This window comes from Nipponia nippon, unplaced genomic scaffold (assembly GCF_047370975.1).
Source record: "Nipponia nippon isolate SJK-2023a ecotype South Korea unplaced genomic scaffold, ASM4737097v1 scaffold_10, whole genome shotgun sequence".
Taxonomy (NCBI): Eukaryota; Metazoa; Chordata; class Aves; order Pelecaniformes; family Threskiornithidae; genus Nipponia; species Nipponia nippon.
Window position 1 is genome coordinate 28,255,155 of NW_028262291.1, and position 27,922 is coordinate 28,283,076.

At 39.6% G+C, this 27,922-nt stretch overlaps 1 protein-coding gene across 16 annotated transcripts in view; it reads left to right on the forward strand.

Annotated features, from left to right (window-relative positions):
• Nucleotides 1-27,922, forward strand: part of PHF21A (PHD finger protein 21A) — a 138,755-nt gene that overhangs the window by 65,716 nt on the left and 45,117 nt on the right. The window contains exon 1 of one of the 16 annotated variants that reach the window (XM_087746195.1): nucleotides 17,409-17,611. The exons of the other annotated variants lie outside the window; for them this stretch is intronic. The gene's annotated coding sequence lies outside the window, so the exon portion shown is untranslated. Of the gene's footprint in view, nucleotides 1-17,408; nucleotides 17,612-27,922 lie in introns of those variants that run through there. 16 annotated transcript variants of the gene reach the window in all.

Sequence of the window (27,922 nt, forward strand, 5' to 3'; positions counted from 1 at the left end):
GTCGGACTGTGAACAGGTGTGGCTGAGGAACAGAGTTATCTTCCGTTCTATTGACTAATTTATTTTTCCTAAACTGAATTTGGGAAAAGAATAGGTCAATAGGTGCAGTGCATAGAATGGCTAACTTGTGCATCAATTTACACTACTCATTCAGGAAATTTCAGCGCACTGCATACCACTCATGAACGTCAGAATGAAAATGGTACAGCAAATGATACAAGTTTTTTTGATTAAAAGTCTGACCTGTTTACCTGTTGGTTTATATGATGGGAGAGCTAAGTACACTATACATGTGTCACAGTACGGGCGGAGGGGGAGTTAGTTGCCACAAGCACCATTGTATTACGCTCTCTCTACTGCCCTTGTGTCATTGGTAACTATTGAACATTGACTTCCGATCAATTTGTAAGGATGTCTTTCTGTACTGCTACTGCAGAAAGTAAGCTGCGCTGATTTTACAAAAGGACAGCCTAATTTTTGTGTTAAAAACAGTTGTCTTCATTTCAGTTCAGGAGGATAAATTCTGGACAAAAAAAAAAATAATGTCTCGACAAATATTTTCCTGCTTTTTAAAGCAGGTTGAGTAAAATGATGGAAGATAAAAAATTATTGAACAGTATCCTCAAAGTTGGTTTGAATTTGATTTGATATGAAGCAGAAATAATTTTTATTGAATAAATTCTGCATGGATGGATTCAGCAGTATTTAACAATAAAAGTTTACAAAACTTTTATTTAACTTTTATAACTTACAAAAAGTCAGATCTGCTAAATGGACCAGAATATTTACATTACATTACATAAGCAATGTATCAAAGAGTTTATCTGTGGGTATTGATAATTATTTAGTACAAGGTGTAGCATATTCCAGCCCCTTCCCAGGCTTGGTTCTCATCATTTAAAATCAACAATTTTTCTGTTCACTTGAATTGGTACAGAATCAAGCCTCCCATGGAAAATTCTTGTATTTTCTGATTTTTACTACATAATATCACTAAGGAATAAAATAATTGAACTCTAAGTTTCCGTTCATGTTTTAAACAGTAAATTTACCTCTGTTGTTAGAGAAAATGAAACAATCAATCTTGAAACAGGCCAGAGGAGAACCCAGAAACATTGTCCAGCCATGGACAGCCTGCGCAAAGCGGCCTCCAGAGCAGCGTTCCCAGCAGTCACCATGAACAATACTCATAGCTTACTCTTAAAGATACTGAATAGTAGAAGGTGACAGTGTTCATAACACTTAAAATCACTACACCAACCACAGAACTTTTTGAATACATTAAAATTATTATTCTTAATGACTTGATTTAAGATACGCATGTAAAGCATGAATTAACTATGTAGTGTATTTCTTTCATTAATGTGAAAATGCAGGTTCTTAGTGGAAGTGGGTGTGTTCTTAAGCTGTTTTATTGGTCCTGCTCTCAATTCTCACCTATTCAAAAATGAAACTCTCAACCGCATTTGGAAAGGTGTCAGTTAGAAAATAGAGCCAATTCTTGAAGTGCTCTTTTGGGTGAATACCCACTGAATTGGTGAGAAATTGTCTAAGAATATGGGGAATGAGAAATAAGTGAGTAGCTCAGGGATTTAGTCCATATGTAGAAGAGAAAGTAAAAGAAAAATCCTTGAAACACACCATTAACAACATCCCTAAGAGTAGTTAAACCGGGCAATTTGCGAAATAACATTATTTGCTATATTTTTTGCCAACTTTTGTATTACATCCTAGTTCTGTAAAGATAATTTATGTTTCTGATCAGCTATATTGGTGCTAATATATTACATGTGTTGCAAACACAGGAATTGCTGTCCAAACAAAACTGCTTTTAATAGTGTTTTTTTTTTTTTAATTGTGGAACGAGTTGTTAATCTTGCTTTTTGTAGGTCTTAGTTCTCTCTCAAATATATTTTATTTGTAGTCAGCCTGGCTTCGTCCATTTAATATTTGACAGGAGCCACGGAATAGATCTCCAAAATTAGGACTTGCTGTCTTTCTTGAAGGCGCGGACTTTGAAGTGCCTACTCACCTTCTGCAAATGGAAAACAGACTTTGTAGTCATTTGGACCATTGTGGAAAGTTTGTCTTTATTTAACTTTAAAATTATTTTTTAAAGATTGCAGCAGGTGTAATGGAGTGTAAGACTACAGCCAAGCTCTAGAGTTCTTTGGAGTAGAATATAGAGCAGACCTTTTGCAAAATTTTTCAGTGTTCATATTCTAGTCTTTTATTGGACTGATACAAATGCAGTCCTGTTTGTTTCTAAACATCGGTAAAATGGGATAATTAAAACTGAGTAATCCTTCTTTAAATTAGGATGTGAATAGTGAAAATTGTCTGAGGTTTGGTACTCAGCTGGTGGAAAGCCGAAAAAAAAAAAAAATTAGCCCCTTTCATAACCTCTTGAATCTCCCCCAGTTATTTCATGAGATCTTACTAATATGAATGTGTTCAGAAACTACATTTTATTCTGCTTCTCCATGACACCTCCAGATCCATTTTCCAGTATGAGGCAGTCATGCATATGATGGTTCTCAGATATCATGTCATCAGCTGAAAAATGGCCAAAACTTATTTCCTTTTGTAAAATCCAGATATCAATGAAGCTGGTGTACATTTTGCTATTTATTTCAGTGGGGCCAAAGTTTCATCTCTTGTCCTATTTCTGTCCCAGCTTCTTAGTTTTCTGTCTTTTTCTGCTCCTGACAATACAGTCTTCAATTTCTATATTATTCAGGTATGCAATTTTTAGATTTTTTTTTTTAGTATTTTCATTCCATTGGTTGTAGTCATCTAGGTCAGCTATAAATCTGGTGCTTGATTTCTTAGCATCTTCAGACATGCTTTTTTTTTTTTTTTTTTTTGTATCCCTATGGGCAAGCCTCATTTCATGCCATGTCTTCACCACTGCACTATCTTCAGCTCTGTTCTAGACATGTCTATTATGACAGAAGGAATAGAGACTTCTTTCACTTCCTAACATGTAGCTGTTAAAATAATCCTTCCTGCTTGCTGATTTAATTGTCGCTCTTATTTTTGTATTCCCCCTACTGTTCACCACCCATATTTGCATCAGATTCGAGCTCCTTTCAGTACTTTCAAAGTTCTATATAATTCTGCCCTTCCTTACTTATGTTCCTTCGTTGAGTTTCCTGTCTCTCCCCCACCCGCTCCACTTCTTTAATGTTCCCACACATCCATCTGTCACTTCTTGAGCAGTTGCTTCCGTGTCATCTTCCATGTTACCATCTATGCATACTATGACCTCCCAGGACTCATCTGTAGAAGCGCGTAGCTTGGCCACATTTAAGTCCCATTTAAGAGCACACTTCTTCTCCTTTTATGGAGCTGAGTTGGATTTTATTTAAAAAAAAAAAAAAAAAATCTTTCCTGTTTATTATTCCTCCTTCTGTAACTTCTGTTGCTGTATCTATAAACTGTACGCTGCTCATATTACCAACTCCCTTTAAATGCCTAGACAGATACCCTTTTGCAAAAATGTCTAGAATAATTTAAGACGTTACTAGCAGCAGTTACATGTTCTGCACCGCAGCTAATCAAATACTTCAAATGTTTTACAAGCTGATGGGGACAAAACTTGGGGCAAAGTGACCTCAAGTTTTCATCTGCAGAGGAGTAGAACATAGGAGTGGGGAAAAGTAACTCCTAAAAGGGTTGTAGGCAGATTTACAAGATAATATCTGCTGGAGCCCAGGCTGTCTGGAAAGCAACTAGTACGTTGTTTGTGCATCAGGTTTAAACAGGTATAACTTCAGAACTTGCATTACGCTTGCAAAGATTACTAATGAATTTCTGTATGATGTGTGGTATCAGTAAGCGCCTGGGCAGGAATAGGAATCTGTACAGTGCTCATACTGACAAAACTTGAAGGACAAGTGAAAAGCTCTGCACTTTATTTTTTTACATTTCTGTATGACCTATATTGATACTGCAGGCATAGTAAAAATTAGGCATCTACTGAAAATTTTAGCTCAGCATGATCTTGCTAACACTGTATTAAGAGGGCAGGTAGTTGGGTCTTGGGTTTGGGGTTTTTTTGTTTTGGTTTGTTTTTTTTTATCGGTACAACACTGTTTTGGTTCTAGGTGTAGGATCCTGTCTGAAAGTACCTGAAGCAAACAGATATGTCTTGTGTTGCTTTAAAAGAAGGAAGACATACGATTAACCCTGATCAGTGTCAGTGTTCTATAGCTTCATGTCTTTTGCTGAGAGCATCTGTTTCCAGCTTTCTTGAACTTTACTTTAAGCACCGCTGGGTGCATTGTACGTGTTGATTTCAATATTTTAGAGGAAGTATGCAGCAGGAAAGGTAGTCTTTAATTGATCCCACTGAAAATTCTCAAATACAAGCTGTGTAATAACATATGTGTGTATTGAAATGAAATGATGTGCCTTTGCTGGAAATAGCCACTAAACCAACTGGACTTTGAACTTTTTGGCCAAGGAGCGCGTAGAAGAATTGTGAGTGCATTACCAATTACTTAGAGCATTACAACCATTAAGAGCCCTTCAAGAACATTTTCACTTGTGTACTTTGTCTTAAAAATACCTGTACAACTTGTAAGGACATAGTCTAATATAGTGGTATCTGAACATACAGTTTTGCCAACAGGATAAAACTCATGCTTACCTGACAAAGTAAGTTTTCTATAGTCAAGAGAAAATACTTTAAGAACAGAAAGTAAAAGTGTTCAAGTAGGAACAGTGTCAAGACTTAATGTGTTGCAAATACAAAACCAGAGATCACCTCTTATAGTTTTTGTAATAAGAATTGTACTCTGAGAGTCATCCTTTATATAATTCCTCCAGAATATTAACTATGATGAAGTATTTTTTATGGCATTTCTGTGCATAACACAAAAATAAGTTGGTTTTAATTATAATTTTGATTTTTAGTTTGTATGTAGTTTAAAAATGAGCTGGCAGACTTCTGAGCATGCTTTTCATTATGTTGGTATTTGAGTAAGTGCCTCAGTGAGTTGGGTAGGTTTTGTTGCTTGCGTGACAGAGGCACAGACTGGGCTGTGTCTGGCGGTTGTTGCTGCAGGCTTCAGCATTCAGGTGCATATATTATTTCCCAGTGTCTAGTAGGACAAGCAGTTTAGTTGTTTTTCTAAAGACAGCTGAATTATAATACTAAACATTTAATTTATAACAGACAATGCAAGTGTGCAGGCCAGTTAGTCTGTACACATATATAAATCAGGTAAACAGTAACAGGCTAGTATGGAATTGTGTTCATTGTGTATAATCTTAAAAACAAATGTATTTGTGCTTGTGCCTGTCACACCTATTACAAAGCGTGGAGAAAATACGTAGAAATCACTATATCATGTTAGAAATCTAATAGAAATGGAGGGAGAAAGCAGAATGATGAGAGACAGCTGCTGCTGCCGCTGCTGCCCGGATTGGCAGCCTATTTATAATCGGGCAGGCTGGTAGCTAGATTACTGTGCTTGGCTGTAACACATCAGATACCAGTGATGATTGTTTGTATATATATGCTAAGCATTTTATTTTTTAAAGCAATGCATAGTTTTCACATTCTAAAGAAATTAAATAAATGGACCAAACCAAATTTTTGGTATGTTAAATAGTTTTGAATGGTATAGTACTTTTGTTTCAGGAAACACTATTTAACAGTTTGTTACTGATTTTTTGCATGAATCAAACATGTTATAGTAGTAGGGCTTGTTTACATGTCCTGAATGCCATCTGAAATGATAGTGTCAGGTGAGATTGAGCGTCACACAAATCTTGGCTGTGTATGAGAATAAGTCTGTAACAGTTACCAGCCTGTTTCATTTTTTTGTTTTGTTTTGTTTTTTTTTTTCTTCTTTTTTAATTGACATTTTAAACACATGCAGTGGTATTACCTTAAAATTACCTTTTTGAATATTAGGGCAATTCCATTCATAAGTCACATGGGGGACTTATAAAGGCAGGCATTGATTCCACTTGGAGGTGATTTCTGGCTAGATGTCTGCCTAACACGCAAGAGCATAGAGCCTAAGTGACTTGTTTAACTACTCGGATGCAGGAGTTTTACCAATTGATTTGATATCATGTGAAGGTCAGTTCCCTCCAGCCTCTCACCTTTCCCAGTACCCCCAGCTCCTTTACTCTGTAACTCTGGCAATCTTCAGAAATCTTAAAGAAATCTTAAATTTTTACATTAGGAAATGTTTTGTGGGAAGATTATTGTAACCAGGCTGGTGCACAACTAAGCAGTGTAGAGTATTACGTTATATCTTGACCTGATGTGCTGTTTGGAGTATTCCTGACAAGGAGATAAGTAAAATATTTTTACATATTGAGATAATGTAGTTAACTTCCCTTCTCTATCAAAATGTGCTATGAGACTGCAATTGATTTGGTACCTTAAACCTTGAGATAAATCAGATTTCCTGTCTTTTGGGGGAGAAAAGGGGAAATAAAGGGGTAGGAGGAGTCTTGTCTTTACATAGTGATGTCCTTACCTAAATAAATGTGAATGTAAGTTCTTCACCATGCTACCTTGTGGCTGTGAGTTCTACAAGTTATTAAACAAAATTAGTTTATTTTTAATTGAAATTGTTTACTTTCAATTTTTTTTATATTCCTTTGTACTTCAATTTTTAAAAGGACTAATAGGACTTTGTTTTCTCTGTAGCATTTATTCACTCACTTCATTTGAATCAATTATATAAGCCTGATTTTTTATTTCTTCACATGAAAATCTTTCTAAACCTTATATTTATTTGTGTTGTCTGTTACTGAATTAATTATATTTTGGTTGTTTCCGTGAACAGAAATAGGGAAAAAATACATTCAGGATCCTAGGCCTACTGTTCATTTATATAATGCCGTATCATTTGTGTATTACATCTTCTTTGCTTTCCTTTTTTAAAAATAATTTTCACATTGTGTAAAACTGAGATTCCAAAAGAAACATTCTAGTTTTTTAATTTCAAATATATTTATTGATTGATTTTGCTATGTCATTGCTGACTGGATTGTCTGTAGTAAGCGTTCAAAGTGCCTTACGCTGAAGTAAAGCTGGTTCAGCTGTAATTGCTAGGATTTCTTTTTGCATCTTTAAGACAGTTTTAGTGTTTACATTTTAATATGCTGCTGTATATAAAACGCCTGTTTCTGCCAGTTGCTCACGTCCTTAATTTTAAATTTCTTAATAGTTTCCAGATATTTTATATATCTTCTCAGTGACTCTCTCTCTCCTGTAATTTTATCATCCGATTCCAACACCCTCTCTTTGGCATCTCAGTTATCATATCAAGGTACACGAAAAGCAAAGTTATAGGCATATATTCATCTTCTGTGAAGAAGACCTCATACAAAGACATAATTTTGTTTTCTCTGCAAATGTTTGACCTTAGCTGTCCGTTGATTCTTCAGCAGCCTGGTGGCTTCCTGCTTTGATGCATTTCAAGAATGCCTTGGTATTGCCGTTACAGCTCTGTTCTTTGCTCTTCACATTTCCCCTCGTGTCTCCGTATTTCCATCTTTCATTTCAGTTGTCATAATTGATACTGCCTGCTGTTGGTTTGCTGGGGGTGAATTTCCCTCCTTTGAAGGATGCATGTTTGCCTCTAATAACCTCTTCAATCACACCATTAATGAAATTGGTTTATTTCTCACTTTTCTGCTTCCTATTCTGTATGGGTTTTTTTTCTTTGCTTGTTTTATGGTTTCTATGAGTCTTTTTCGCTTGGTAAAAGGCTTTCTAGTAAGTATTGGGGTTTTAGTTTCCCTGCCTTTATTTGTAAAGCCTTTTGACCCACATAATTTTTCTGAAGTTGTAAGTTAGCGGTTAGTGTTTGGAATTCCAGGTGTACGACACCTGCCCTTCCCCAGAGGGATCCTCTCTGGGCAGTGCTCATACACGTTTGTGTGCATGTGTCCGGTTAGCTATCTTGTGTGTTTGTATGAGCTTCCAAGCGTAATCGGAGAAACTGGTGGAGCTTGTGAACTGAGCTGGGGGGGGGGGAGTTCTGGATTTTTTTCCTCCCCTTTTGAAACCTAAAGTAACACAATGCAGGCAGCTGTGGCGATGCTTTTAAGTTTTTGGCTTAGATTCAAAGGGAGTGCTTTCCATTACAGCATCCCCTGCCCGGCAGTCAGATACCACGGTTGGAGCCAACATCCCCATTTCATGGCCTTCCCCACTCAGGCTTTCCGCTCCCGTTCCTCTCCTCCGGGCTTCAGTGACCACCACCTTGCGTCGTCTTTCTGCTACTGCACCGTCTTTTCTCGTTGGATTTTGTGTCCCTGGCAGGAATCTGTTCCAGCCCAGGAACAAAGACCAGACCAGCTCTGGGCAAGCACACGTATTTTTCATTGGCGTGTGCTCACATATGTCAGCTGCGTGCTGGAATACCTTTCCTTTCACCGCTCCCCAGTCAGCACCCGCGGTGAGGTGTTTCTTTTGTACTTATTTTCACGAACTTTTTCTTTGCGGGAGATGGAATAAGCGAAAGACTCGGTGAACGTGCTGACCCAAAGCAATATCAGGTTTTGTTCCGAAAAAATCTAAATGTATGTGTAAGAGATCAGCTGAGAGAAGGTTTGTTCACTGGTTAAGAATTATATTGGAAAAAAGTGCCGTGCCCTCAAAGGAAGTGAAGCCAAATTAAGAGCAAAGATGTCCTGCTAGGAAGTTATTTACCTTGAACTGATATGGCATAGTATATACAGTCCATTTTCCTGTGGTGAATAATCAGAACAGCCAAAGGAGACAGTGGTAGTTTTTCTACTTCTCTACAATAAAAATGCATGCAGAGAGGTGTCCTCTCCGTGTAAGTTTGGAGCCACCGTTGTCCTGCTTCACGTTAAAACCAAAGTAAAAGTGGGCCCAGGCTGGCGCTTGGTTGCCCTAATTCTGACGAAGGTGCCATTGACCCAGTGTATGATTCTTCATAGTATTAAATAAAGGCCTCTCTGTGTCTGTATAGCTGAAGAACTAACATGCATTCTTAGTTGAAATTTATTATTATAAAAAGGTAGGTAAGATCGTGGGCTAGAAGCTTTAACAGGACCTGGCTAATCTTGCTACAGAACTGGACCCCCATTTCATTAATTATGGAAGATAATGTAACAAAATTTCAAAAATAAATTAAAATAAAAATGTTAGCTCAGACTGTCAAATGTCTAATGCTATACTCCTGGAGAAAACTTGTTTTCACAAGCTCAGAGCCCCATCTGCTTTTATTGATTTTAGTGCCTTTAAAATTAGTCTTTTTTTGCTTAGGCCTTGACTTTACATTTGGGGGACCTACACTTGCGTTTTTGTTGTTAAATTAATCTCTCTGTTTCAGTTTTCCCATATGTGAAGTTAAAGAATAATGAATACTTTACTCCCTACCAACATTACAAGGTTATTGTGAAGATTAATTATGCTTGTAAACATTATATAAAGGCCTGAATATTGCCAGCAGTATTACTGTGCTTTATTAGGTATTTGCATGGTTCATCCTATAGGTAAATGTGTAATGTTCAATGATGAGTAGTTAGCAGTTGATAATTTAACAAAGAAGAAAAAAAGGTTGTTCATTTAAATTCCTCCTTTTATTTTAAAATGTGCCTACTTAAAATTATTACAAATCAATGTCATGCCCTGTTTCAATTTGAATAAATCTAATTTTAATAAAGATAATATTAAACAATACAAGGTTGTTTGTGACATCTTAAAGAACTCAAATGAACCACCTCATGGAAATCACTTGGTACACTGCTGGAATTAGTGTTTATGTGTTAAATTGAATTATGAGAGTAGTAGTCCCTTCTGCAGGTAAAGAGCATATTTACTCATTTATGCATATTCAGTTAATTTAGTTTTATAATCACTTCATAAAGAGCTGAAAAACAATGATGGAGAAACTGTTTTCTATCTTAATCTGTAAGTAAAAAGCAGCTGAAGAAGGGCAAGATCTACTAATTCTAAAATCTTGAAGGACATGCTCACTAAAACCAGTTCAGTTTTGTCTTATCAGATGCCCCCTCTCTGTTTAATACGTCTGTTTTAAATGCGAATCATGCCTTGATAAACTTCCATTCCCCTCAGATACACAACACATTCAATATATTTGTACTGATCATCTTTAAAATGTGTAGTGTTCTGGTACAATATTGATATTCTTCTTGCCACAAATTATAGTAAGAGATTAAAAGAATAAAATCTAGTAACATGAAATAATAATTTTTGAACATAGTCATCTATATGTGAATAATTTGAATGAATGTATGTTTAGCTTTATTTTTACCTTAAAATTATACCGATCTGAGCAAAATTTGAGAGACTGGTTTTGTTACATTGTTTTATAGATTCACTGCCAGTGAGAACCAACTTTTTTCTAAAAAGTTAAAAAGAAATACAAATTCAGAAAAGATTAAAACCCAGCTCTTTAAATGAAGATTTTCCTGTTCAAAGGAAAAATCAAAATCAAAGCTCACTGACTTTGTGGGCCCTGATGGATAAAATGTACCCGTAGACTTTAATTTATTTAACTCACCTGATAATGTAGGGGTACCTATAGATCTTTGTGTCTAGGAGTCACAGAGGGCGACAGCATTGTCCAAGTCTTTCTCTTTGTGTCCGTATGATCTGTTTTGTTTATAATGTCACTAGTGGATGTTCGCTTCTTTATCTGACTACCGGGAGAGAGAGGTATGTTAGAAGCCAAGGTCAACAGCATCGTGCTTTAGCTGCAGCATCGTAGGTAGCACTTTCTTGTTACTATTCTGTTGGTTGTTAGATTACCTCCTTTCCTTCCCTGCGCCACATGTGTTTTATTCCAGCCACAGCTGAACCAGCAGGGCTGAAGAAATGAGTAGCCTCCAGAAAGGTTGAATTTATCAGTAATGTAGTAGTGTCTAATAGTAGCATGTAACCACAGCCTTGTCATCAGCATCCAGAAGTGAATGTGTAACTCTCCATATTTGAATTACACTAACCTGATAGTTTACATTTTGCTGTTTGATTTGTCAAGAGGATGATTGTACAGTGCATGACTTCTTTAGTGAACAATTCTGTCGTTTCAATATGTTCGATAGGTTTTTGTGTCTTTTTTGACGGATGGACTTAAATGAAGACTCTTTTGGGGGCTTGATGTGAATTAGAATTTCACATTTTAGTCACAGCGTGGTTTTGTCACACCTGTTTGTGCATGCTGCCCTGATTAATATTCAGCTGATGTCATTTTGATGTAACTTGATTTGAAGCTGAAGTCCTGAGCTCATCAGAAAGAGCTTCTAGTGGCAAATGAGAATGCTGACACCCCAGAAATGCTTTAGAAGGCTTTAAAAAACATGAGAAGTAGCTTTTCTCTGTGTATTCAAGAAGTTAAAGCAAAAGCCAACTATTTAAAATGAGAAATTGCAGGCCCTCAGACAATATAATGTGTATCTCATCGTGTGCACACAAAGGAAATATATTAATTTTTAACCATCACGGACATAGCTGATACCGTGTGAGGAACTTTGAAAGGAGGTATTTAAAAAAATAATATTGTGTTGATGTATCCCAGGTCAAACTTCAGAAAATGTCTCATACCCATTGATAGGCCTAGACTTTCAAAACATCATTATTTCCCTCTAGGAGCTGACTTTCAAATAGGTAATACTGGCCTCTGTATATTTCTAAAGGTCTAGTTTTGAATTATTGCTTAGTCTTCCTGTTCTTTCATAGCTTTAACCGAGATCCTGTCGCAGTAAGGATGCGCTTTTGCTACAGATACATGTGACATACATTAGTTTTGCAGTTGTCGCAACACGTCTTGCAACTTTTGCCAGTGCCCTGCACTGAGCTATGTTACTGTAATTTGTCGTCTCTGTAAGAAGCAGGCTTGGACACCTGCAGGTTATTAGAGACGAAGAAAAGGAAAGTGTTATGTTATTCTGCCATCATGCATTCGGTTACTGCTCCTATTGCTTTCACATTGTCTACCTGACATTACACAGGGCATCTACATAGGTACACGGACATTCATTACCATTATTTGGGGAACTGTAGTCATTTCTGCTGCGACTGAAACTAATGATACAGTTTTTACTCTTTCTAGCCTCAGCTGGCAGCAGTTTAACCCAGGTAAAGCTGTTCAGGTTGGTGACAGCATTGGCTGAGTTGACTATACGGTTGAATCCTTGAGGTTACAGTTTTGTGTGGTATTACAGTATGTTTCAGAATCCAAAACATGCAATAAATGTATTATAAATTAACAAAAGGCAGCATTTGGATTTTCCCTAGTCCACATAAGCGTTTGGGGGTTTTGTAGCTGACTTAAATGGATTCTGTATGCTGTGCTATATGGACCTGATACTGGAGTTCGCTTTAACGTGAAAATGATCTTGACAGGCTACTTCTAGAAGAGGTTTAAAAAATATTAATGAACATGATAGACATTTCAGCAGTTTTGTACAGATTGAGAAGGGACAGCAGCTGCTGCTCCTCAGCTTGAATGGCAAAGGGAATTGTGACCTGCTAGTCAGCCACCCTGTACAGACAGGCCTCATAAGTTTATCAGTAGCTTCTCCTTAAAGCTACTGCTTATACTTTGGGTTTCTGCATCTGGAAAGAAGGTTTTTGGAGGAGGGGGGAACAGCAGTTAGCGGCGTGTGTTACGTGAGAGTGCTCAGTGACTCTGTTACAGGCAAAATGCAAATGAGAAAGCCTGTTGAACTCATCTGACAGCACTTAGTTGCTGGAAGCCATCATCTTTTGTAGCATTTTTTCCTTCCCTTAAGAAACGGGGGAAAAAATATTTGTAGAATTAGGGTATAGTTATACCCAAATAACAACCTCATTTTTGTTTTACTGAGGCAACTGAGGTTAGAAAATGTTTTTAAGGAAAAATACTGTAAGACTTATTTGAACAGCTTTAAACAATTTAATGCTGCGCATATTGCAACACAGTCATCTTCTGCTTGTAGTTTGTAGAGAGTAGGTTTTGCAGACCAGGATTTCTGAGTTGTGATGTTAGAGGAGAACCCAGTTCTCCTCAGTACACTCTGTATGCATTTTTTTCATTACTTTCTCTACAGTGTTTCAAGAGGAAAGTAAAATAAACGTGCCAGAAATATTTGATGCAGAAGTTAATAAATGAATCCAAACAAGACCTAGGAATAATATGGACTTAACTGGTTCTTCTAAGGGAGCAGATAGAACCTGTAGGTAACATGTAGCTTTTTTAGGTAGAGGCTCAAGACACAGTCCTCCCACTAAATCGAAACGCGGCAGAAGCCCTTGCATGTGATTCTTGGTGGAATCTGGGTAGCAGTGTGCCCCTGGGATGTCTTGCAGAGCTTTGTTCGGTCCGGGGCGGGAGACATGGCAGTGACTGAATGATTGCAGAAGATGGAATTTTATAGTTCATGTGCAGTGGCTTGGAAGATGGGGGGTCCTGATAAGGCAGTCTGTATGGGAGTACTTCATATCTATGGTATCTGATGGTTTCAAACGCAAAATTAAAATAAACAGATGCTGGTGCAGAGACCAGCATTCTCTCTCGGGGAAAATCCCTCTTTAAACTCCCTCTTCCCTTCTCACTCCATTCCTGGGAATCTTGGGTTCTTTTCTACATTGTGGCTAAGAAGGGGAGATAATAAGCGTCCCTGGCCCAACTTCACATACTACTAGGCGCTTAGAAAGCTCTTGGGAAAAAGAGATGTACTTCTGTATTATCTCGAGCTGAAAGGGGAAATGAATGTCATCTGTCACTTTTTGGGCAAGTACTCCAACCACAAGGACATGTGCAGCCAAGCACTGCCCGAGTAATGTGGGTAGATGCCTAAGTGTGCAGAAGAGATGGGATTTCAGGCATTTTTTCTCTTCAGGATTTCCTTTAGGCAGAATTGGACTAATGGGACTCCAGGTGTTGTAAATCTTTCGTGTTAACTCTCCCTAAGCACTGCATAAGGTGCAGAGGTGGCCCAGCATGGTCATGTGAGCCTGTGTGTAGGTAGCCGGGATGATGCGTTCAGTTCCACAATGTGGAGCTGTGCTGCACTAGCCACTAGGAAAAAAGGTGGAAAAAGTAAGAATGAAATAACTTGGAACTCAGTATCTCCGGGAGCTTAGAGAAGTGGCTTTTCTTGTAAGACAGCTCGTTTGGATCCAATTCAGTACTAATGGTTATTCCTCACATTTCAGATGCAAGTGGTGTCAAACAGACTTCGCTAGCCTACTTGGCTTCTGAGGCTTAGATAGGATGGTTTCCCCTACATTATTTTACTTTCTTATCTTACTTTACCTTCTATTAGTTTAGAGGAATCAAAAGCAAAGAAGGAGATCAGGTTGGTAAATTGCCATCACTTTTCAGTTTCTCATAGGCGTAAAAAGTGAAGACTGAAAATGTCTTTTATCCAGCATTTTTACTGTACTACCGAGTATGAGTCGTGGAAAGTGAATTTACAAGAAGTAACTTCCTTTCTCAAATTAAATGCTTTATTTTATTTAACTGTTGCGGTTAGTGTATTTTTACTGTTTTATTTCCTTTAAAAGTATTAGCTTCCAGTAAGATTTCAGACAAAGTTAATATTAATGAATAATTTTAAAAGAAAAGTTTAATTATTAATAACACCTCAGAAAGTCAGTAATGCACTGGAACAAAAACGGTAGCTTCCTGAAACAAGATTGCTGGAGTAAGGTTTTTCAACCAGTGATTTCCAGCAGTATCCAGGAAAACAATTTAGCAGAGTATTATGTTCAACATCTGGCATTCTCATTTTTAAAACCTCTGTTCTTTCTGTTTCTGCACTTTCTTAAAAAAGTTTTAAGCAGAGAGATGTTCTTGACTAGAGATGAGACAGAAAAATTGTTACATTTCTGTTTGATTCCACGTGTTCTGATACTTTTTTTTTAATTACTCTGATGTTATTTTTAGCTAAGTTCATCCTTGCACTTTCCGTATTTAAACTTCCTTTTCACGTGATTCTAATTTTATCTTGAATTTTTGTAGCATATTCCTCCTTAAGTGTTCAGAACCAAATTGAAGGAAAAAAAATTTAATGTTTTCCATTTTTTTGCATTCACCAATATCAGTTTAGCTCAGCTCTTCCAACTATTAAAGGCTTGATTTTGCTTATTAATGTAAACAGCCAGAAGACCTAGTTAAGATTAAAGTCTTAGTATATTAAACAATTGTACAGGCAGGTTCTTTTTTTTTTTTTTTTTTTGTCTGAAAACAGTGCGAAAATGTCAGGAGAGAGGAAAGGAGGCTTATTTTCAAAGTGCGTGGATACATTTAACTGGTCCTTTATAAAGTTCAGGAGCTGCAGGTTCATCTCAGATCTATGAAGTTAGGAAAGCTCAGTTCTTGCTCTCTACAGCGCTGGAGTTTCTGCTGACCCATCAGGCCCTTGGGCTTCGGCTGCCAGAGAGCTGCTGGGACAGCGGAGGGCGGCGCGTCTCAGCCTCCACGCGCTGTGACATACGGTGTGTGGGACATGATCAAAACACATGAGAAGCGACTGAAATTTCCAACACCTGTCTTCTGTTGTACGTCCTTGTAATTTCAGTTCTGGTATTTTTGTCAATGATGATTTTTTGAAGAAAATATTCATGTGAATTAAATCAAATACTTATTTATGAAAGAAAACTAGAAAAAAAACAGATTTTGCTATGGGTTACCATGATAAATATGCTACTTTCAGTCCTCGCGCAAGTGGATTACGAGAAGGTTTGAAACAAGGACCTTTCGTTAGCTCTCAGCACGGCTCTCTCTTGACTGAGTTAATGGGATAGTGGGAGAAGTAACAAAAGCAATTTGTTGGTGTTTTTGCCAAAAACACAGCTATTTTTAAAGTAGCATTTGAATGTGCATTCGATTTCCTTGAATCTCTTCCTATTTTGAGGAGAGGCACCTGATTAGAGCTGTGGTTTTATGCAGGATAGTCAAATATACGGATTTCACACACCGTCGTAAAGGCTGGACTGGGTGAGTCTTTTTTCTTTTGGTTTCATGTCTGGTATTGCAGAAATACCCTTGTGCAATCTATGTTAATTCATTTATAACGCAAAAGAAATAATTTGTTGCCCTTACAGGGTGAATGGTTTGTGGCCAGGTTCAATAGTAAAATGTTAGAGCTGAACAAAAACATGAATAGCAGTGAGTGTGCCTTGCCTTATAGTTCACTGTACCTTCCTTAAGGCCATATATTTTGTAGAACACCGTTTTTCTCAACTTCTGCTTAGCAGAGATGCGTGTCAAGGAGATTGATTGACTCAGGCTCTGAAACACTGAAATCTGTGATGCTTGGGAGGTCTGGGATGCCTGCCGGACAGCTGATACTGGTACGCGTCTCTGAACAGTGCTTGTCAGAGGCCCGGCTTTCAGGCCAGCAGCGGAGGTATCTGCTGGTCTTGAACATGATAACCTGTTTGTGTACGTGGATGTGGCTAGACAGATGGCTGTTACGGGCATGTGGAAATTAGTATTTGTTTTCAGGTGTCTTGCACTTTGTATGTAAGGCGGAGCACATTTAGATTATACTCTGCCATAACTCACAGAAATGTAGAACCAGATTTCTCATAATATTAGCTCGCTCGCATTCCTTATATACGTATATGTGTGTGTCTGTCTGTCTTGATTATGTTCCTCTCATTTGAGGACAGATGAGGCTAGACTTTGCTGCAAGTTAGAGGGTGCTGAAAGCCTTTTGCGGACATCTGCTTGGCTGTAGCTCCGCTGGCCACGAGGGCAGTTAAGTCTGAGAGTGGGTGTAACGTTCTGGTTTGGTTGTGCCCGGCAGCGAGTAGCGCCTGAGCTGGTGTGCCAGCTGTGGCACATCTGGGGAGGGACCCCTGCCTTGCTGGAGTGCCTGGGCTGCTGTTCCCCCTGGCTTTCCAGCTGCCTCGAGCCGCTGGCGCAGCGCGCAGCAGCTGGAGCGGGATCGGCGGTGGAAGTCTCCGAAGTCTTGTTCGGTCTTCAGCTAGAGCCTTTGCAAATACCGTAATGTGCGTTAGGAGTAAATAACGTCACGCAAGAGAGGTTTCGTGCTAACCGTGGAGTTAAGTCTAGCAACAACTTTTTTAGGAGATTAATGTGAATGAAGACTCTACAGCATCATTGCCATGCTTCCGTTTCACTACAGACAGATGTAGATGGGTTTTCAGATCTGGAAAATCTCTTAGGAGTTCAACAGCGGTGTGAGGGTTTTTTTTATATCGGTGCAAACTCTCATCTCCGCTGCTGCCCGATCCAGAACCCGGTGGGCGAGCGAGGCGCGGTGCGGCCGCAGGCAGCCGCAGCGCCCGCCGCCCGCCGCCCCCGCTAGATGGCGGCCGTTCCCTCCCGCCGCCGCCGCGGCGCTGCGGGATCCGGCGGCCGGGCAGCGGCGGGGTGGCGGGCCCCGGCCTCCGCCCCGGCCCCGGCGCCGCACGGGTCCGCCGAAGCCGCGGGCGCCCGTCCTCTGTGAGCCGAAGATGGACTTTGCGTCCGCCGCCTTCTGTAACACGGGAATGGGCATCGGGTGGTGGCACGCACCGTGCGCCCCTCTGCCGCCTGTACACGCGGCCGCCTTCCTCCTTTCTGATGGTTTCTGCAAGGGCTCGGCTTCTCATCCCTCTGCTCTGCTACGCTTTTAGAAAGTGAGGGTAGGATGTCGCCGTTCTCTGTTGGAACAGGAAGTTGCTCAGTATCTTCCAAGAAGAAAAAAAGTTTTATAATAACTGAATTAACAACCAAATTATTTGTTAGCCATTTTGGTGGTTTGGCCACTGGACAAGTGAAGTGGAAGAGGCGCTTCTTATTTACTTGGGAGGGTTTTTGGCACTGTCCATTATTTTTAATTCTGTGTAACAGAGATAAATTTGTGAGGGTTTGTTTTGGGGTATTTTGTAGAAGTTTCAGCTCATTTTAAAGAATGCAAACCTTTGTGCAAGTTTTGAGAGTTTGGCTTTTGGGGGGGGGGGGGTTAATGCGAAATTCCTATTCATGTGCATTAAGTAGGTAATTTTTTGGAAGACCAGTTCTTAAAGATGTCAGGGTTCCTGCTACTGAAACAACTTCCATGTTCTGGTAAAGTAATTTTTGGTCCGATCGTGCAAACACGCTTGATGAGTGCAAATTCTTCCAGATGCACGGAACAGCCAGTACTTTGAACAGCATGAGCTTGTCTTTCAGTGCTTGTTTTACACTGACAGATTGTTAGCGTTCAGCTATCTTACTTTTAAAGACCATTCCGACCCTAATTAATTGAAAATGAATACAGAAACATCTGTGGGGGCAAGTTTTTGAGAACATACGTTTTTCCTGTCTGCACATAGATAGTATAATTGAGTAGATTTGGGGAAAAAGTGCAAAAGCAGAAAACAATGGGCAGAAGTGTTTGGTACTGTGATTGGGTTTTGAACAAAATGCAGCAGCAGAAGTATTTAGCTGGCTTACAACAATACTTACTTGCTCAATGTTGTCAAGACTTTGCATAACTGAAAACACGAACATCAATTTGGTATCGATGTTATTAAGACTTCACATAACTAAAAACATGAACATCGATTTGATACCTTTGAAAAATGTCAAGTCCAAAAGAAGGATGCATTTTACAGATGCAACCACTTAAATGTTTGGGCATGTAAAAAGCTTTTAACTATTTTTGGGTTTATAAATGTTAATATCTTTTGGTTTTAATCTGTTTGCAAAAAGTCTGTTAGAAGCAGATAAGTTACCTGCTTTTCATCTGCTGCATCCTATTCTGTTCAGCAAACTTTGATGTATTTCATGTGTATTTATTGGATGTGAATTTAACAGAGGTCGTCTTATTTGCTTCGTTGCTTGTGCATCTTCAAGACTGATAATACTGGTTCAGTTCTAAAATTATCATTTACCAGCTGCTAAAAACCATGCTGCTTTACTTTCTTGTGTAGGTGATTTTCTGTATTTCAGTATAGCCGTAAAGCCAAGACGATGGAACAGCTGTAAGTCTAGTGATCCTTGGTAGTTCTCCAGTCTCATGGGCTTTAATAATCTGGGAGAGATTATCTACTTTTTTGATTCCCCCTGCAAAGTGTGTCAGTTCTGGCTGAAACGCAATATGTTATGATACATATATTGAAAATACGAATAGTGTTAGAAATTTTAACACAGCTTTCCCAATAGTATCTTGGGCCCTCGCAGAAAGCTAAGTTCAGCAAAACTCCGTGTTAGGGCTCCTTTGATGCTGGAGCTAGCCTGTAGGAATTATTTGCGAATACTTTAGTATTAACCTGAAGTCAGTCAAAACAGTGTGCAAAGTTAACAATACTTAGCTGGATCATATGTCAAAGCTGTTTTAAGGGGATTTCCTAGATGATTTATGAGATAACCCCTTTGTGTCTCCATCGTGTTCATAACCAAACAAGCAAGATGCGTATCTACCCAGGGAGATCTGCTGTGAATCATTTCACTGTGGCAAAGTTTGTAGGAAGTGGTAATGTCTTTGATTCAAAGAAATGATGCCCCATCAGGAACGCAAGCCTTTTATAGTTGCAAAATGGAAAAAGCACGCTTCAAGCTACAAACACGCTGAGAAGAGTCACTCAGAGTTTTAATTGAAAACTGTCAGTCGGAGAGGAAGAGGTGGGTGGTATTTGTGAAGCAGAGTGAATGTCAGCAAGGGCAGAGGTGCTGCATTGTATTGCCTGTGTTTTTGCATCAGGGTATGCATCTGTAAGTGATTGCTGCTGTCAACAACAAAGTGGAGGATGAGTGTGGTTGCTGTTTTCAATGATGGACAGATTAAGTTATAATATCAAACAGCGGTATATGCATAACGGTAAAAGAGGGGTCTGTGGAGTTGAGGAAGAGATGTTCTGTCTAGAGAGTGAGCTCAAGGTTTCTAATTTCAGCTGTGTAAAAAGTAGTCTAAACTGTCCAGAATTTGTGAAGACAGGGCACATGCCGAGCATTACTTATTGAACCATCCAGCTGTCTGTTTCTGTTGAATATATGTGGAGGCAAAGGATGATTTAGTTTTTAATTACAGTACTAGAAGAGCTGAATACCATCCTAGGTACGCAGTGTAGATGGCTTTTCTGAAAATATCTGTGCTGTAGTCAGCTGAGGTACTGGAAGACTGCAAATACGTTCCCCGCTACTTCTAAAAAAAAAAAGTACCATGCATTTAGTGTTGATGATATCCAGAGCATGAGGATCCCAAGAGGACAAAATTAATATGCATGGATGTGTACCCTGAACACTTCCTTAGTTTCAGATACTTGGGTTTCACTGAGTTTGATAGTCAGCAATAGCACCAGACAGCTATAATTCCTTGTTAATAAAGATTTTTGTTGCTGAATTTCCTTAAAACTTCGGTGTTTGTCCATGTTCTTTGTTGATAAGAAAGAATTCCTTGTGGGGGTCAGTAATCAGTTATGCTGTTGCTGTTGGATGAAACTGATAGATGAATGAGCCGGTGGAATAGCGGATGTTGTGCAATTTGCAAGTACAGCTTTTTTCCGTGCCATATCACTGCAGAGTGGAAGTTCATGCTTTAAAATGCCTGGAGTATGAGATGGGCAATAGCACCTGTGAGAGGAATCCACTGGCCTGGTTACTTGTCCAGTTTCTTGATATTTACACCCAATTATGATTAGAGTAACTCTTAACCGTGTGACATCAAGCAGATTCTTCATTGCCACACTGCCATCCCTTCCAACTTAGAGCTCCTTCCTGCTGTTATTTCCAGTTCGTTCTGTTCTTCCCATTAAACTGTTACAATTCTAGTAAGCATTAGCACTTTACAGGTTCTCTTTTTCACTGCGCCGTTCCTTGTTTTCTGCTTTGTATGCGAAACACAGGTAGCAGTTACATGATGTGACTGCACAGCCCCAGCTGTATAGCCAAAGTTTAAGCAGTGCAGTCCCAGTTTAAAGCTAATCGTGCCCAGCTGTGTCCTTAGTCACACCTCTCCATCCTAATTCGTCACTTCCAGTTAATTCCCACTAGCTGAGTGGAGTCGTCGGGTATGTTAATTTTTATTACAGATGTGTAATTTCAGCCCTCAGCTCTTCACCCCTCGGCACTGAGGCACTCTGGTCATTCTGCAGGAGCTCCTTGCAAATCCCCGGAGCACTCTGCCTGAGGTGCCGATACCATCCCTGCAGCGTGTCTTCCCGGCTCCGCTCAGCTCACCGTTGCGTGGGGCGCGGGAACGCGGCAGGGCATGCCGCTGCTGCTCGGCCTCGGCCTGCCACACCACGTGCCAGCCGTGCTCCTGTCAGCAGCGGCGAGAGCCCTCGCAGTGTCGGGCTGTGCTGTTCACAGGGGAGACGGCTTTCAGCGGGAGGGCTTGGGGTGAAAAAGGAAGGAGGAGGAGTGCTGGGGAGCGGGTGACAGGCAGGTGCTAACCGGGGTGTCTCAGTGCCACTGTCTGCCCACACCAGGCATGTTGTCTAAATCCGTGGCCCCCAGGTCCTGGCTCGTCCCTTAAATAGGGGGAGAGGCTGAGGCACCAGCAGGCACAGCCGACTGGTGCCGAGGGGTGGGTGTTCTCAGCTGGCAGCGCCGGGTGCTCCTGGGTGATGAGGTGGCACTGCCAAGCCAGGCTGACGAGTCCTTGTGTGAATAGTTCTGGTTAGCGGTGCTGCAAAGGGGACTGATTTATGAAGAGTGAGTGTCTGCAGTTTTTAATAAAGTATTTAAAGATGTCTGCACACACCCAGGTTTTAAGGCTCTCTGTTCCAATTTTAAATGTTACAGTCCCTCTAATTTTGGATTATTTTGACTAGGCACAGCTGTTAAGCCTTTCTCTCCTCTTCTGCCTCTCCTCTCCCCAAAGAACATAAGCCTCTAAAAGTCCATGGTTATCTGTCTTACTGTGAGCCTTGCTGGCTCTCACATATTTAATGAAGGCTATTAACTACCTTGTGATTAAGTTGAAAGAAAGAAAGGGGAGTAACTGGAAATAGGACAGTGACTAAAAAGAAAGACAATACCTAGCGTGTATTAAGAAATTCTTTAACTTGATTTGTTTTGGGAACCACACCTATGCATATCACATCTGAAAAGCTTACAAAAAGCTTTTGCAGGTGTTTCTTCAGAAGGCGTTTTACTCATGTTGCCTAAACTGGCTTGCCTGTTACAGTTACCGGCCTTCCCAGCACATGGAGTCAGTGCCTTTGAGAAGTAAGGTCACCCCACCTTTTTAACAACTGACCAGTTAAGCTACTAAGAACACACATGAAATGTATTTGCAGTTTTGTTAGTGTTACTAAAATATCTCACTATCCCTAATTTCACTTCTCCAGGTAGAATACGGAGTATTTTCTGCATCCAAGTGTCTTTTGCAAAATATCATAGAAGACCAGATCAGGGGTAAAACAACAGAAAAACAAACAGTATTGCAAAATATAACTCATGGCGTTAAAACAGCCATACAAAACAGTGGGATGACAAATTTGCCAGTTTATAATGAGTTAAGTAAATTAATAAAATCATGTTATTTTGGGGACCTGTTTTCTGCTTTTAATGTCTGGTGGTAATTTTCCAGTAGTCTAGTTTTAATGAAAACATTTACTCATGTAAATGAGGGTTTTGGTTTGTTTGTATTGACATTATTATTTTTTTCAGAGAAAAATCCCTCCTTTCTTTATCATCTACTTTCAGAAATCTTTTGGAATGTGCTGAGGAAATGTCATCCTTCCTTTGACATTCATGTTTTGTTTGGGTTTTTTCTTTCATTTTAGTTTCTGTGAAGTAGTGTAAACTCTAGCTTAATTTGATCTGGCATCCCCGCAGTTGAACATTTGTAAGTATCTTGTATTGTGGCCCATCTGGGTTGCCATAGAAACCGGAGACCTCCATCCTCCTCCTTGTTGTTGGAAATGGAATGCAAACAGGGCATCAAAGTGACGTTTTTCTAGTACAAGTGAGAGCCCTGTGAAGAGCCAAACAGAAAGGTTTCTTACTGGTTTTATGCTCTTGTGGCCTGTTGTAGCAGTTGTTACAGTACACCCTGTTTCCTCTTGAATATCTGGCAGCTGGGTAATAGAAAAAATGCGAGCATCATGAAAAAAACAAGCTACTGTGGTTAATCTTGTCCACAGCTTTTTCCTCTCTATCTTTCTTGATGTATTTGTCTTGGATTGGGCTGCTGACTAGTAAGGAGGTGCGGAGCATGTTACTGCAAATCATTTGCGCTGCAAGGGGCTGAAAGAACCAATTATGTAGCACGTACATGTGGCTTAACGTTTCTCTGCACTGATCCTCTATCCTCTTACAAGAAAAAACAGCCAAATAATTCTGGCAAATGCATTAAAAGTTTTTACTTGCAGAACAGAAAAAATGCCAAGTGATCATTCTTCAAAACTGTATGGATTTAACAGATACAATTGCAAAATCATACACCGTTTCCCTTCCCCCGCGTACGCTCCAGCTGTGTAACTCAGCAGTTCTGCCGGCATGCTGGTGAATGGTTGTATCTCCTCCCCAGGACAAAGAACCTTTGAAATCGCCGCTGAATACTAACCAACGCAGCCAATTGTACGTGATTGTGGATTTCCAAAATAGGCTGAGAAATTATTTTCTAAATAGCGACTTGCTCATCAACCGAGAGACAGGCTCCATCAGCACAAAGGGGGCACAGGAACAGTTTGGTTTTGTGTGTGGGAGAAAAATCTTAGTACAGTCTGTTCATGCTGAGCATGCTGTTGCTGGCCTAAAAGCAGCTGCCTCTATAGCCTCCGCTGATGGTGCGGTTTCTTGAGCAATGTGGGTCACTGGGCAGGCTTCTGATCTTCTTTAAATTAATTAAGAAAACCAGTTTCTGCCCCTGTGCAAAAGATGGATCGTCCACTTCGGAGAGCTACGCAGTGTGAGAATCTGTGCTGAAGGTGTTAAAGGCTTGGAGCAAAAACTCCTCTTTCCTCATTGCTCTGGTAAACTGGAAGAGGAAGACAAGGAATGTGGAGGCAGAATGCTACAATCCTGCATTATTTGTCTAGCTCATAGTAAATACATTCAAAATGCAGAGCAGGAAAAGGCCACTGAATTGTTATTACTATTTGCGTAGTACTGGTATGTGTTAAATATTTTAAAAGATTTTTGCAGACTAGGTTTTTGGTCTGCAGAGCCTACAAGCTAATTGTGCAACCTACCGGCGGGGAGACAAACGAGGAAAAACAATTAAGAATGTGGGTCTGTGAGGTTAAACTGAGCATGGTTTACCGGTCGGGTTTTGCATATGTGTATATGAAGTATGGACTTTCTTTCTTCACTGAGATGGTTATTTCTAATACCTTGGAAAAAAATCTCAAAGTATGCCCTGCACTACTTGTGTCACCTTGGACATCCCTCTGGGCATAGGCCTGACGTGTCAGTGAGAAGGGGCTTTGAAGGGGGCTTATGTGGCCAGAAGTGTGCCCTTTTTTCCAAGTCAGTCTGGTAAAATATAATACTTTCTCCTGCAAGCCTCACCTGCCAGTGAGACAGGACTAATTTTTGCTTGTCAGACTTCACTACTTTGCCATTCAGCTTTACATTGTGTGTGAGTGCCGTTCGCTTGCGTGAACCTGTTCCTCTTACTCCTTTCTGTGTTTCCTGATACTGTTCTTCGGAGCTTGGTTTTTGTTTCCTTCTGAGCTTCCTTGCAATCAATGACAGCTTGACTGTCTTCCTATGTAGACTGGCAAACATGTTTGGGATTAAGTGTGGTTTTGATATGAACATATTTATATATCCTCCAAACAGTTACCATGAAAGTCCTACTCTGCTCGTAATGAAATACTGCCTATACAGTGTGAAGTCAAGTATTTCGGTTTGCGCGTTAAAATCTTCATGTTGTTTTTTTTTGTTCTATTTCTGCAACACCTGTCACACACTGACATTTTTGTTACAATTAGTTAACATTTTCTTAGCCTTTGGTCATGGTGGGTTTTTTTTAAAAGTAAAGTTAGATCACTAGTTACTAACATGCCCTTGCATGTATTTACTGATAGAAGTGTGTGGGTGTGTAGTATAGATCTTTTAAAAGCCTCTTTCCTCTGCTTACATCCTACCCCAACTCCAGATGAAATACAATAGAGGATAGTTTTATCAAAACAAACAAATAAATATGCTCTGTTTTCTTCAATATGTGCCCTGTCGTATTTGTTAGAAAACAGAAAGAAACCCTGAAGCTTTTTCCCCCAAAGCACCCCTGCATTTCAGCGTCAGTTTGGTTTATTCAGAGGTAATGTGAGGGAAAATGTTCTCTCAGCTGCTTCTTTGCTCTAATGGCCTCCCTAGCTCAGAGCCCACAGAACCACTTTCCTAATGTTGAAGCTCCCCTTCTGCTTCTCGTTTTGTGGAGGTTATCTGAGAAAGAGGGTTATGAGAGGGCTTATTTTTATGGACTGGAATTGAAAAAGGTACACATTATGTATACGAAACTTTAATTAGACTCTGGTTGCAGAGACAGTGCAGCTTTAAGGTAGTTCTCCAGGTAAATAACAGAGCTTGAGATCCCAGTATAAGTTACCAGACCTGAGGACACAAAGCAAGATGGCTTGCTGTAATAGCCTGTGTTTCAGTTGCTAGGTTTCTGTAATCTTTCAGCCTTTCTCAACAGCGCAACATGTGTTTCTTTTAAAAAAAAAAAAAAAATCCATCAGTGCAAAACCATGGGGAGGAAAACTACTGTTTGGTGATGTACAGCTCTTAGAGACAGGTGTGATGGGTGTCTTTAGAGATACCCGAGAGAGACCTGCTGGTGCTGTTTTTAGAAGGCTGTGTGTTCTGAGCTAATGCTTCCAAACATATTCGCAGCTGAATTGTCACGCAAGAAATGCTGAGTGAGGGCCAATGAAATAATACTTCTGAGTTTCACGAAGACTGTCTGATACCTCTGAGAGCAGGTTTAACTGGTCAGACCGGTTTGTAGCATGAAATGTGTTCACCCGGCAATATATTGTGTGTTCTCTGCAATAAGTAACAAGTCAAGCATATGGTCTCAAAAAAGAACTTGCACTTCATTATGTGATGAAAATATATGGTAGTTTTTGTTTAATCCTTTTGAAAAAAAAGTTAATTTGCCTTTTAAATCTAATATGGGCCTGCAGAGGCAAAGAAGAAATCTTGGTCTCCCCTAAAAACACACTTATTATATATGTTTAGTATTGCATAAAGAGGAATTACAAGAAATATTATTTTCTATTTCTTACCTCTCTATGATAGAGAACTCCTTGGAGAGTTATAGAAATTAATCAAAGGCTTCTTCAGAGTTCATTTTACATCTGTAGCATTTACAGTCTGTCTTATTAAAAGTTTTAACAAAATACTGTTAACAAAAATACTCCCCCCCAAAAAATAAAATACAGAGAGTTTTAGCCAGTTGCACTGGGACTCTTTTCCCACCTTTTGAAATGGGGTTCTCACGTTTGTATTTGTGATACCAACAGTTCCTCAGTCTTCAAGGATTATTACAGGAACAGTATAAAAAGCCTCAGCAATTCTCTTCCAGAATCTGTCACCAGACTGCATATTTCTGTATGTGTTAGGTTAAAAGATCTGTTTACCCACCTCATGGCCCCCCAAAACTCTCAAGAGATATTCTTTATTGACATAATAAAAAAGGAAAGTACTTGCATTATTTCTGACAGGTCTTCTGTAAAAAGAGAATGATGAGCCAGCATAGAGCAAAATATTTCCTTCTGAAGTATTTCCTAAGAGGTGTTGGGAAAAGAACAAACATTACCAAAAGGTTCTGAAGAGGGATATTTCTCAGGTGATGAGCTAAAAAAAGGTCCCATCAACTGCAATGTTGCATTCTTCAGAGGTGAGCTTGGCCCACTGGTTGGAAAACAGTATTCCGAATGGTGTTAGCAGCGATGGGACAGCTGAAGGAAGTGGAAGCACCTCTGCAATGCTGTGTTCTGAAAGCAGTTTCAACACTGGATGCTTGCAGCCAGGAATTTTGTAGCTTTCAGTCATGATTCTAGTACGTACTCCAAAAAAGACGAGAGAGCAAGTTATAGAGGCATTAAGTACAATTCATGTGTACATAAATTCAAAATTCTTTTTACAGAAGTAAGAGCTAAGTGTGGCTCAAAAATGTGGTTCTGCCTTCCTTCACAGTGCTATCCTGACTGTCCTGACAAATTTTAATTGCATCTCAAACAAGATTTTGTTGCATTACAGCATTGAAGCACTATAGATACATTTTTACGAAACAAGAGAGATGGATGCTTTGGATAATTTTATTCAATGTCCTAATCATGTATGTTTCAAATTTATTAGGTTTGATAGTGAACATCATCTTTAGTAGAGAAATTATATCTGACAAAATTCATCTTGCATCTCAGTTGATATCAAATGCATCCCAACAACAGCGTTCATTGTTCATCTAAGAAATTACTGTTACAAAGGTACTTGTGTTTGCACTTTGAGCAAGCCTGTCTTAGAGGGAAGAACTAACTGTCCTCTGACTATTCAGCTTTCCTGAGGCAACCTCAGCAGCTTGACAGTTTTGGAATCACTGTGTTCAGTCACATCCACGAATTCTGAATTTATGTCGTATATTATAGGCTTAGATGGCACAAGTTAAATTGCATTAAAGACTGAACTGGCATCTTTAGATTAAATTTAAGAAAATTTGGGAAAGGAGGTCCAAAATCTATTAGAAAATTACTTAGATGTAAGAAGTCTTATGTTAAGAGCCTTTAATGATCACTCTGAAAACCAAGTCTCTTCACGGTGCTTTAGGTGGGTTCAGTAGCAGTGTTTGCCTTTCTGTTAGAAGAGAAGGGCCACCTCTGTTTCCTTTGTACTGGAGGGGATCTTTGACAGCATTCACCAGAACTCTGAAATAAAATCCCTGTACCGTTCTGAACAAGGACAGTGTTGGATTCATAGCTTGGCTTGTAGCACAAACAGATTCTCTTTCAGGCACTTCAGAGTTACCAAGACTTAGAAAACAGCAGATCATTTCAAAATATTAGCTGAAGGTTGGG